Source organism: Prionailurus viverrinus, chromosome C1, assembly GCF_022837055.1.
Source record: "Prionailurus viverrinus isolate Anna chromosome C1, UM_Priviv_1.0, whole genome shotgun sequence".
Classification (NCBI taxonomy): domain Eukaryota; kingdom Metazoa; phylum Chordata; class Mammalia; order Carnivora; family Felidae; genus Prionailurus; species Prionailurus viverrinus.
In genome coordinates, this window is record NC_062568.1 from 126,745,611 (window position 1) to 126,758,955 (window position 13,345).

The 13,345-nt window shown below is 37.2% G+C and overlaps 1 pseudogene; it reads left to right on the forward strand.

Annotated features, from left to right (window-relative positions):
- The first annotated feature begins 266 nt into the window (after window positions 1-266).
- Window positions 267-2,965, forward strand: LOC125173597 (tubulin alpha-1B chain-like; annotated as a pseudogene).
- The last annotated feature ends 10,380 nt before the right edge of the window (window positions 2,966-13,345 follow it).

A 13,345-nucleotide genomic window follows, 5' to 3' on the forward strand; every position in this document is an offset into this window, starting at 1 on the left:
TAATTTTGTGAAGAGTGTGTCATCTGTGTCTATATTGACCACAAAAAATACCAGAAACCTAGCTTAGCAAACATGTTATCATTCAAAAGAATGAAGAACAATCTAATAATGAAACTGTAAACTTCTTCAAGAAAGTATTTTACACAGTATTCAGTGTTGCTGAATTTCCTTTGAAAATTTAAAGTGTCCTGGAGAACCCCTGTGAATTCAGTGAGGGATCTTGGAGTACCTCAGGAAAGTTTGGGAATCGGGGACATCTGCCATTGATGGAAAACCTAAGGTAAGTAAATGTGTAAAAAAAACAAACTATAGGGTCACCTGGGTGGCTCAGTCAGTTGGGTGCCCAACGTTGGCTCAGATCATGATGTTGTGGTTCATGAGTTCTAGCCCCACATGGGGCTCTGTGCTGACAGCTCAGAGCCTGCATCCTGCTTCAGATTCTGTGTCTCCCACTCTGCCCCTCCCCCACTTGTGCTCTGTCTCCCTCTCTCTCTCTCTCAAAAATAAATAAAAACATTTAAAAAAATTAAAAAGAAAAAACTATAGACATTATTAAAAGCAAAGGTGCAAAGTAGCAGAAGATATCTGTAGTACATAACAAAAATATAGAATTAATATCTAGGCTATATAAAGAAATCCTATAAATCAATGATAAAAGAGAAATAATCCAATAGAAAATGAATAAAAATCTTACATAATTCTCAGAAAAAATTCCTAAGCATAGGGGAAACATGAAAATTCAGTTCATCTCATTAAAATCAAGTAAATTCAAAATAACACTCTAATAGGTACCATTTACACTCACTGTAATGAGTATTACATATACTTTATTACATTAATATCATAAATAATTCTATTTCTCCAAAACCATAGAGCAAATAAATTTTTATAGACTACTAGTAGGAGTATAAACTAGTACACTGACTTTCTGAAGGAGTTTGGAATTGTCTGGTCAAGTTAGAAATTCACATGTCCTATCAAATATGATTCTACTCCAAGAATATACTCTAGACAAATACTGCTCAGTTACCCTAGGAGACATATGTTGGTCATACTGAGAAAAATGAAACAATTCATATCTCTGTCAATAATAAAGAATTAAATTGTATAGTCATGAAATGGCACACAATACAGCAAGGGAGTGTGCAAACTATGTGTTTGAATCTAATGGTATCACGTCAAGTGAAAGCCAGACACGTAAAATATAAAGTGTATGATTTCATTGATATATATTTCAAAAATGGACAAAACTAGATTATTTGGAATGCATAGATGGAGACTAAACTTAACAAAACAAGGATATGAATGATTGTCACAGGAGTCAGAGCAGTGGTATTTTACAGGGAGTAAGAAAGATACTATGGGAAGGGGACAGTTGGGAATAATTTCTGAGATTCTAACAATGTTAATATTTTGACCTGAGAGATGTTTACACAGTGTTCACTTTGTAATAATGCATTTAAGTGCACATGTTTTATTTTATACTCTTCTATATATGTATTACATATCCTAAGTTAAAGAAAACAGTTTATATTATATCGACCACTGTAACAATGTCTCTTCTTCTCTGCCATCTGCTTGGCAGCCACAAAGCAGCAACCATGTGTGAATTCATCTCCATCCATGTTGGCCAGGCTGGTGTCCAGATTGGCAATGCCTATTGGGAGCTTTATTGCCTGGAACACGGCATGAGTCTGATGGTCAGATGCCAAGTGACAATACCATTGGCAGAGAAGATGACTCTTTTAATACCTTCTTCAGTAAAACAGGTGTTGGCAAGCATGTGTTCAATGCAGTATTTGTAGACCTGGAACCCACAGTCATTGATGAAGTTCGCATTGGCACCTATCATCAGCTTTTCCACCCTGAGCAGCTCATGACAGGCAAGTAAGATACAGCCAACAACTATGCCCAAGGGCACTACATCATTGGCAAGGAGATCATTGACAATGTCTTGGAATGAATTTGGAAATGGCTGACCAGTGCACAAGGTCTCCAGGACTTCTTGGTTTTCCATGGCCTTGGAGGGGGAATTGGTCCTGGGTTCACCTCCCTGGTAATGGAACATCTTTCTTGTCGATTGTGACAAGTCCTAGCTGGAGTTTTCCATTTAGTCATCCCCCCAGGTTTCCACAGCTGTAGTTGAGTCCTACCACTCCATTCTCACTACTCACACCAGGCTGGAGCACTCTGATTTTGCCTTCATTGGAGACAATGAAGCCATGTATGATATCTGTGGTAGAAACCTCACTGAATGCCCAATCTACACTAAGCTGAATAAGATAACATGTCAAATTGTGTCCTCCATCACTGCTTCCCTCAGATTTGATGGAGCCCAAAATGTTTTCGGATAGAATTCCAGACCAACTTGGTACCCTATCCCCACATCCGCTTCCCTCTGGTCACATATGCTCCTGTCATCTCTGCTGAGAAAGCCTACCACAAACAGCTTTATGTAGTAGAGATCACCAAGGCATGCTTTGAGACAAACAACCAAATGGTGAAATATGACCCTTACCATGATAAATACATGGCTTTCTGCCTGTTGTACTGTGGTGATGTGGTTCCCAAAGATGTCAACGCTGCCATTGCTACCATCAGGACCAGGCGTACCATCCAGTTTGTGGGCTAGTGCCCCATCAGCTTCACAGTTGGAGTCAGCATCCCACTGGCTAATTACCAGCATCCCACTGTGGTACCTGGTGGAGACCTGGTCAAAGTACAGCGAGCTGTGTGTACGCTGAGAACCACCAGAGCCATTGCTGAGACCTGGGCTCGCCTGGACCACAGGTTTGACCTGATGTGTGCCCAGTGAGCCTTTGTTCACTGGTATGTGGGTGAGGGCATGGGTAAAGGACAGTTTTCTGAGGCTCATGAAGACATGGCTGCTCTTGAGAAGGATTATGAAGAGGTTGGTGTGGATTCTGTTGAAAGAGAGGATCAAGAAGAAGAACAGGAATACTAAAGTTAAAAATGTCACAAAGGTGCTGCTTTTACAGGGAAGCCTATTCTGTTTTAAACGTTGAAACGTGCTGTGATCAGTTAGTTTGTAGGTAGCAGTATATACTCTCTTATACAATTACGGACCTAAGCTTTAAGACATGATGCTTTGTTACAGACATAAGCTGTCCATTTCTCTGATGGGTTTGAATAAATGTCTCAAATGAAAAAAAAAATGGGTTAAAAACCAGAAAATACAAACTCAAAATGTCAATTGCCTTTGAGAACTGATTAAATGGAATTTAACATATTTGTGCTGTTTTTGTTTTTCAAAAATTAGATTAAAAGTGTAAATGGCAAAAATTAGCATTTGTAGCTTCAGATGGAGAAAAATGAGTCTTGGTTTTATTTTCTACTTTTATGCTGTGTTTTTTTCTCTCTCCAAGAAAGATCAACAATAAACAAATTAAAACAGACCATGCAAACCAAGAGTGCACACTGACTCTAAATACCTTCTGTAGTTGTCCCTACTCCATAGTAGAAGGGTGTCTTAAAGGTTGTTTGTACAAGTTTCTTAGGTTGTAGAGTCACATGAGACAAAGCAAGTTCTGTGAATCAACAGATGGAATGGCCTATCTTGGGTGGAATGCATAACAGGAAATGGTATGAATGGCAGTTCTGATTGGTAAAAGAAGAAAGATTTGGGAATATGTCTGTATAAATATATTATATAGGTAAAGATCGGGTTGTTTCATCAATATAAAAAAAGTTACAAGAAAAAACTATTGTATGTGAAATTTGTTACCTAGGCTACTGATAGGGAAGATCTGTATTTTAAGAGTGAATATAAGATGTAAATTTCATAAGTATTTATAACCCAATGAAACAATTACAATCATCTGTGATTATCTAGACTATAGTTGTCTTAATCATATAGTTTTTTTTTAATTTTTTTAACGTTTATTTATTTTTGAGACAGAGAGAGACAGAGCATGAACAGGGGAGGGGCAGAGAGAGAGGGAGACACAGAATCTAAAACGGGCTCCAGGCTCTGAGCTGTCAGCACAGAACCCGACTCGGGGCTTGAATTCACGGACCGTGAGATCATAACCTGAGCCGAAGTCGGATGCTTAACCAACTGAACCACCCAGGTGCCCCCTAATCATATAGTTTGACAGTGATAAGATGTGCTGAGTAACAATTGAAATATATTTTTGAAACAATTTCAGATAATTGAAATTGAAATTGAAATAATTGGTTTTACTATACATTGCAGGATATCAAAATGCATATTTTAACAAATGTTTTTTAAAATAAAATTATTTGCTACAAACACGAGAAAACTTGTTAACATTTTATATATGATAATATGCATTATTTTTAAGAACATGACCTTTTTCATTTGAATTATGATAAATCTACCCTAAGGCTTTTGATGGAGTCTTCCTGCAAAAGCGTTCATGCTAAGAGTAATGTCTTTCCATTCAACCCAATTGTTTCTGGCAATAGATTATTTAAGAAAAGGAACAGAAGAACATATAGACCAGCAAAAAGAAGTTGTTCAAGGCCTATGTCAACCTACAGGTAATTCTTTTTATCAAAGAGAAGCATGGCTTCATTCCTCTGCATCACCACCCATCCCCCCAACCTAGGTGCCTTGTAAATTATACAGTCTGCAAAACTACATGAATTTGATGCAAGCAGACTGGTCCAAGAACGCAGGGTTGGGGGGGGGGGGGCACAGGACCGGCCAAGAGGGTCCTTGGCTTCTCACAGGACAGAAATCAAATACAAGCCAGAGAAAGTGAAAGCAGAGTTTACTGAATAGTGTGGATGACCGAGAATAGTCGGTAGAGTGGGAAGAAGGAGTCGCCCCATCGCTTGGGGTTAGCGATTATATTGGAAAGAGTTCTAGGTTACATGTTTCTCCAGAAATCCAGAATAGGGTCTAATCAAAGGCAAGTGTCAGGTGAACAATAGGTGTTATTCAATAAATCACTGAAGGTAGGGGGTATTGATGCCAGGTTTGTTCAAAGCTAATGTCCTGGAATGTGTTTGGGATCCAGCTCTTAGATATTACCAGGTATTTGGGGGCTTAAAACTCAGAGAATGATTAACTTTATTACTTCCCCCTTGGACTTGGAACATAGCTTCTTTGGTTTTTACTCAGATATAAGGTAAAAACTAGAACACAAGTAAATAGGGCCTAGCAGGAAAAGAGCAGAAATGGAGCCTTTCTAAAACGGAGTCCTTTCAGCTTTCCTCTCTCTCAGTCACCCCAAGGACAAGAGAATCCAGGCTCAATAACTATTTTAAGATGATATTTTAAAAGTCTTTTTAAAGTTTATTAATTTTTGAGAAAGAGAGACAGAGTGTGAGCAGGGGACGGGCAAAGAGAGAGAGAGAGAGAGAGAGAGAGAGAGAGAGAGAAAGAATCTGAAGCAGGCTCCACGCTCTGAGCCAGCAGCACAGAGCATGATATGGGGCTGGAACACACGAACCGCGAGATCATGACTCCACCTGAAGTCGGAGGCTTTAACCGACTGAGCCACTCAGGCACCCCAAAGATGATACTTTTTAAGCCACTACTAATTTGACAACTAAAAAAATATATGTATATATAATATTTTTAAATAAAAATACATCAAATTGTTTATTTTTAAACATACCAACCGAAAACTTCAGTCTATTTAACTCCTGTGTTCTGATGAGAGATCTGTATTATTAAATGTTTTACTAAGTCTTTTTATGTTTTTACTATTTTCAACAATTTCTGTTTAGTCCAATAGCCCACCCTGTTTCACTTTCATCTTTCTTTTTTAAAGAGTCTAGTATCATTAACTATATTGTATTGTAATTTATTTTGCTAAGGTTTCCTTTGACTATTATGAATTCTGTCTGTGACTCAGGACAGGTTTTTTTTAATGTTGAATATTTCATATGTAGATGAAATAATGTACGTAACACAGCCAGTGTGTCTTACATGAAAGCCATATTACTTCAATATCCTGCTATAGACAACTATGTCCTACTTTAAAAGCTAAAAAATAATAATAATAAAAGTTTACAGCACCATAAATAGCATGTAATGAATACTACATGCTACTTTCATGAATACTACATGAATACTTTCATGATGTGACTATGTGACTCTAGTCCCAATAAATACATTAATGTCCCAAGACTCACAGCTCATTAGAGAAATGTTACCAGCTTGTAAAAGAATATGCAAGCCATCAAGCTTGGAAGCCAACCTTGATTACTAGAAGAATTTTAATCAGAAATGGCTGAAATCCTAAATATTCCAAATTGCTGGTATGAAAAAAAAAATAATGTGACTTAGAAGCTTTGGAATAGAGGGGGCTTTTTCTTTTATTGATTCCTTAAAACAAACAAACAAACAAACACAAAGTAAGGTTTATTTTTTTAAAGAGATACAAGCACATTTACTTTAAGCCTTTCCATCTATAATAGCTTGTCCATGGCTTCTTGGAAGGAGGCTGAACACAGGAATGATTGGCTGATTAGGATTGATTCCAACAAAAAATAACAAATATTTGTTTTAGCAAATACAAAAACAGAGGCAAAACTGGGAAGTGGGTTGTAAAGTATCTATTTTTGAGGGCAGATTATTAAAACAAGTGAAATAATATGATCAAATTCCTTTTTTAGACTATAACAGGGAAAATTTCATCATGTCAGATCACTGGTTACTCTCTATGGTACTAATTTTCCAAATATTCTATAATGTAACATAAAGTACTTGAGTGTTACATTTTAAAGAATCTTATCGCTGAGTAAATAATCTCTGCTGTTCCTTAGAAAATGGTCTTTTGGGGTGCCTGGGTGGCACAGTCGGTTAAGCGTCCAACTTCGGCCAGGTCACGATCTCGCAGTCTGTGAGTTCGAGCCCCGCATCGGGCTCTGGGCTGATGGCTCAGAGCCTGGAGCCTGTTTCCGATTCTGTGTCTCCCTCTCTCTCTGCCCCTCCCCCATTCATGCTCTGTCTCTCTCTGTCCCAAAAATAAATAAAACGTTGAAAAAAAAAATTAAAAAAAAAAAAAAGAAAATGGTCTTTCAAACTTCTTGACTGAGAAACACAAGAAAAAAAAAACATTTTACATTGTGATACAGCATATATGTATGAGTGTGTATGTGTATGCATAAACAAAAGTTTACACACACACACACACAATTACCTTACTAGGTGAAATAAGCTTGTATATAATCTATCCTATGCTATTTGATCTATTCTATCATTTTCATTAATAATACCATTCTATCATATTTCATTAAGAACAGTCAAGAATCACTAAGATCTCACATCTCCCCAAATTTTACTGACTTTACTGCAAGTTTGGAAAACATTCCCTTTAGGTACCTAAATAATGACTGTTTAGTTTAATGGTTAAGAGAACAGGCCTTACCAGGCACCTGGGTGGCTCAGTCATGTAAGCATCCAACATTTGATTTTGGCTCAGGTCATGATCTCTCTGTGAGATAGAATTCTTCACCCTGCTTTGCACTGACAGAGCAGAGCCTGCTTGGGATTCTCTCTCTCCCTCTCTCTTTGTTCCTTCCCCACTCGCTCGCTCTCTCTCTCTCTCTCTCTCTCTCTCCCTCAATGAATAAATAAACTTAAAAAAAAAGAGTGCATGCTTTACATAGCAAGGAACACTCATTAACACTACTGAATAAGTAAATGGATGGTGTTTAAAATTTCTCAGTTTGCAATTATGGTCCAGCACTACCTTTCTGAGACAACATCTCACCCAGTATCTTTGGTTGTGATTTTCACATTACTCAAACTCCTTAGGATTCATTTAAACCCACTCTCTTAGGTTACTTTTATAGGGAGTTGTTGCAGGTAAGTGTTTATTTTACTACTAAAAAGAAAACCAAAAATAAAACATGCCCTTGAAAGAGGACTCCATTTTTCCCCTTAACTGCTTCCATTTTGACCTCAATCTGTACTTTCTAAGTGATTAAGTTCTTCTTTCCAGCTTATCTCTTAACTCAGGCAAAAGACCCAGCAGGCAAAGCATCCTGAGATGGGAACAGAAACTGCCCCTCAAGCAATAGTGATTCTCCTGATACCAGCCAAGACCTCACTTGATTGACCCCAAGACAATGATCAACCTGACTTTATTGCCAAGCTGTGCACTGACCTTTGTCCCACATTTTCCTTACAAACCTGGAAGTATTTCCAGCACTTTGGAGACAGACTTTGGGACACTAGTCCTATGTCTTCCTGATGTTGGCCTCCCTGAAATAAATCCCTTTCTTGTTTCACCACCGCTTGTCTTTCTGCCTTTGGGTTTTGTCATTGGCAATTAGCTTAATCTGTTCTGTTTGGAACCCCAGGTGCTCTTAGGCCCTGCACCCTGGCTACATCTTAAAGCCAACATAGTCAATTGTGTTTAGGTACCAGCTCTGCTGTGCAGTCTGTATATCTCTGAGATTGCTTTCTCATTTATAAATCTATGCTACTAATAATTAACATCTAGGTTTGTTATACAAATTACATGAAGAATGTGAAGCACTAAACTTCTGGAAAAGCCAATACATGTTAAGTGATATATGCTGATGGCTATCTTGTAATACACGGTATTTCTTCTGCAAACAATTTTGCGTTCTATGGTCCCTCATCTTGTTTTATTGTATTTTTCTCTCTTTATTTCAGTCTTATATATTTAACCAATTTAAGCAACTGCCATGATCCCATTAATATGAATCATGTGCTCCAATTAAAATAATTTCTCTGCCAAATGTATGATCACAATTTTAACTTTATCAGGTCAGAAAAATTTTGTTAATAATGTTAATTAAAACAGTGATCTGATTACAGAGACCTTGTAAAAATTACATATGTATGACTTTATTAGACATACACAATAATATGAGCAGTCTTTGGTGGAAATATCAAAAGCTATCTATCATAGGATCAGTATGTTATACCAATTTGACAATCACTTCCCATGCTTCAAAAAACATTCTATGATCTGTCCCCTTTTTGTACATTAAAAAATATGTGTTTAGTGAAAAATAAGAGAAAAAGAATATTTTACTAACACTCAATTACAAATTAGACATTGTGGTATAACATCTTAAAAATCCTGATACTAGATTCTCATTTTAAAATCCCACATTTGGGAGATGGCAACCTTCTGCTTCTGACTATGATGGAGTAGCTCATTTCAGACCAATCATTCCATCAAGAACAACTAGAAAAGCTGAATAAAAATTAAAAATAAGTATTCTTTAAAGGCAGTAGAGAGTGACCATGACATTTTTCTACCCTGAATATGTTCTGAGTTAGGCAAAACAAAGACAAGTCCCTTCCCTGAATCATTCATGTGCCTATAAAAACAATTCTTTGGCAATAAGACCTGCTCCACTCCTGCAGATACAGGGAACTGTGTCCCCGTCTGGAAATGTAGGCTGGGATTCAAGACTACAGCAAACCAGGGAGGGTTGGGGAGCGATGACAGGTAAAAATGCTGTAATGCTTTCCAATAACTCTTTTATTATTTTTTTTAATTTTTAAATATTTATTTTTTGGAGACAGAGAGAGTGCAAACAGGCGAGGGGACAGACACACACACACACACACACACACACACACACACACACACATACACACACACACAGAATCTCAAGCAGGCTCCGAGCTGTCAGCACAGAGACCGACACGGGGCTGGAACCCACGAAGCGCGGGATCATGACCTGGGCTAACGTTGGATGCTTAACTGATTGAGCCACCCAGGCGCCCCTCCAGTGACTTTTTTTAAAGTTTATTTATTTCTTTTGAGAGAGAGAGAGTGTGTGGGCAGGGGATGGGCAGAGAGAGAGAATTCCAAGCAGGTTCTGTGCTGTCAGCACAGAACCTGATGTGGGGCTCGAGCAAGCTCAGGAGCAGTGACCAAGAGTCAGATGTTTAACTGACTGAGTCACCCAGGCACCCCTCCAATCATTTTTAAGTTGTCTTGTTCTTGATCAATATTTGCAGGATCTTGATACTTTAAAATGCTGCTTCTTTAAGTTGGAAAAATTTAAAACGTGCAGGAGGAAACAGAGCCCACAATCTCTTTACAGCCACCCCTGTCTAAGGATTTGCCTTGAAAGTATTTCTTTTGAAATGTAGGCATTCTTGAAAACTGCTTGAAAATCAGTGATATGAAGCCATTTTACAAAGAAGAGAAAGGAGGCTCAAAGATGTGAAGTAACACTTTCTCACACCACTGATAGGAGAAGGCAAACCTGGGACCTAAATCTAGGTATTTGGGGTTTTTTATGCCGTTCTTTCCACCATGCTTTTCTGTCACCTTCCCCCGCCCCCCTTTAATCAAGGACTATGACACCAGTGAGTTTCCATTTAATTTTGAAAATAAGAATATGCATGAAATAACAGCACAAGTGATAAGATTGGTGACACAGTGTTAAGGGAATTCATACAAGTAACAGATAAATAAAATATTAAGCAGGAATTAACAAGAATTAAGATGGAGTTTCAGAATAAAACTAGAATTTGGTTGGTAATACGTACCAATAACATGTTTGTACACCCATGTTCTACAACTTTTTATCTAGTATACCTTCTACTGCCAAAGTCATACTAATTTTGAAGTCTGTGTTTGCCCAAAAGGCTGAAATAATGAAACTGTAGTGGCATGCAATGCTCACAATTTGACTTTACATGAATTTTATACAATCGTCAAAAAGGTTCTATTTCTGCCTTCAGTTAGACATAGATTTCTAGTTCTCCACTGAGGCTTATGGAGGTTCCTGTGCCTATAACACTCCCCTGCACAAATACATGTTATCTCTGAATTATCAAATTTCTCTCAAGGAACTTCAATTTAATGCATGTAAGTTTTCAAACCCACAGTTAATCTTGGCTTACTCTGAACTTCGGTTATACTATTAGTATTTGTGTCATTTATTATTGTGTGTAGTCTAAGGCTCTTGCCCTATTATTTTACCTAATTAAATTGAGCATATCAGAAATTTTATAAACATTACTTGCTGCCATCCTAGTTTGGATATTGTGAGGCTGATTTTTCCCCCAGATAAGCCTCCAGAAATTCATGCAAAAACTGATAACCAAATTTGGTAAAAGTTGTAACTAAAACCACAATTTTACAGATGCAATTAAAAATTGACAATATATGGTTACTTATTGCTTTATAAATTTGCTTATCGTAATAGTAATAAATGATACCATTGAAGGGGTTCAGGACAGGACCCCAGAGTGTGCCACTTTGGCATGTACATTATTTTGAGCTGAAGGCACTTGAGACCGTGTGTGCCCAGAGAAACTTTTGCTCCTCTCCTAACTACACAGAAGAATCTAAACTGGGGGTCACTCCCAGACTATGGGTTATTAGCAGAGATAAATTTTATCTGAGTGACCCATCTCTAAGGCGGGGTAAACATCTAATTACCAAACATCTACTCTTCTTACTGCCCTGTGAAGTGCATTCCTTTCCCCTGAGGTCCCTTCTCCTTGGTTCAGAATCACATGTATACTTCATTTTGCCTGACTGTCTGGAATTTCCTTATCTATGTGGATTCCCACATGTATGCCTATTAAATTTGATTTTCTTCTGTTAATCTGCCTCATGTCATTTTGATCTTCAGTCTAGATAGAAGGACCTAGAAGAAGACAGGAACTCTTGCTCCCCAAGGAGACAAGGCATTTTTGCTCCCCAACAGCATAGATTAAAGCACATATCCAAGATGCATTTTCAGATATCCAGATGATCATATTTCTATAGATTTTTTTTCCAAAAAAAAGCAAACTTGTTTTTCTGCCCATATCTTTATATACAGGCATTGAATTGGTACATCATTTCATAAATCTCATTGGAGATAATAATTCAAAATTGCTCACCTTCACAGAATACAAATATAAAAGGGTTTAAAATTACTACAGGGAATTTTAAAGTGATTTCTACATTTATTTCAAAGGCAATGGACTTCCCTTTAATATGCTAAAGATTTTTTTTTACCGTGTCTTCTAACTTTTTTGCTTTATAATCATTTCTCATAGCACCTAAGCTCTACACAAGTAACACACCATTATAAAGATTGTCTAAATACACATAAATGTGGAAGATATTGCCATTTCAATTCACTCTGAGATTGTAATAGCACATTTTTCTAGGGGTTCCATTGTCTGTTCAAAACTAGAACTTCCTCAAAATAGCTTTGCAACTGCTATTCAATATTCATTCACTGGAAATGGTACAATGAGAACACCACATGATGAAATGTTGTGCAAAAGGAACCAAATGTTCTATAACTCAGTAAGAAAAGTGAATTTTAAAGGATGTGCACTAAATAAATGAGGCATGCATTTCCAAAGATTTCTTTTCCATTGTATAGTAGTGTCTTATACCACTACTTTAACTAGCAAGGATTCACAAAATGCTAGTTTCTATGGACAGTGAAAAAAGCAGGTGTTCTCTATGAATACTGATCTTTACTGCTCTTCTTATGTTAATTACAAGAATAAAGCACAGCTGCATTTACACTCCTGTTTTACATTAAATTTGCTGGGGAAGGATTTTTAACATGTAGATTATATAAACCGCTAGCACAGATATAGGATCTTTTATTACTTTGGAATTTGTTTATCCTTAGAAATAATAATGCCTTTCATTTTGCTTTGTTTTGTTTTTAAAATATAAAGGAGTTTATTGTCAATGAAACAGGGAAATTGCTCAGCTACTTTTTAAAGAAGATACCACGCAAAATTCAATCGCATTTTAGAAAAATAATTGCATTGTGTCAATTGGTTTAATGGATTGATTACTTAATCTTTACCCTTCCTTTGAGAATGCTAGCGAATCAAGACATTTGGTTTCAGGGGTCAAACTGTTGCCCATGTGTGACAAGCCTCTTTTATTCCAAAGAAAAGCTTTCAGCTTACTATTCTACAAGTTTATCCAGTCAATTTCTCTAACAGGAATTCAAGGTTTCAAAGTTTTGTAACAAAACAGGAAATTTTATAACTGAAAGTTTCTCTAAAAATGATATGAATGTATGATGCATCCTAAAGTTTATTTAGAAATAAATAAAGTGTATTTTGAGAGAGACCACATGTGCATGCAAGTGTCAGTGGGGGAGGGGCAGAGAGAGAAGGAGAGAGAGAATCCCAAGCAAGTTCTGTGCATGGCTTGATCTCATGACCCTAAAGTCATGATCTGAGCCAAAATCAAGAGTCTAGTGCTTAACTGACTTAGACACCCAGGTGCCCCTGTCTGATGCATTTTAAAAAGCAATTAACACAGGCAAGAATTTGATGGCTACCATAAATGCCAGATTCCTATCATTCAGGTATGATATTTTCAGATCACAGCTTCTGCTTTGATAATTAGTAATTTAATGATGAGAATGTGTG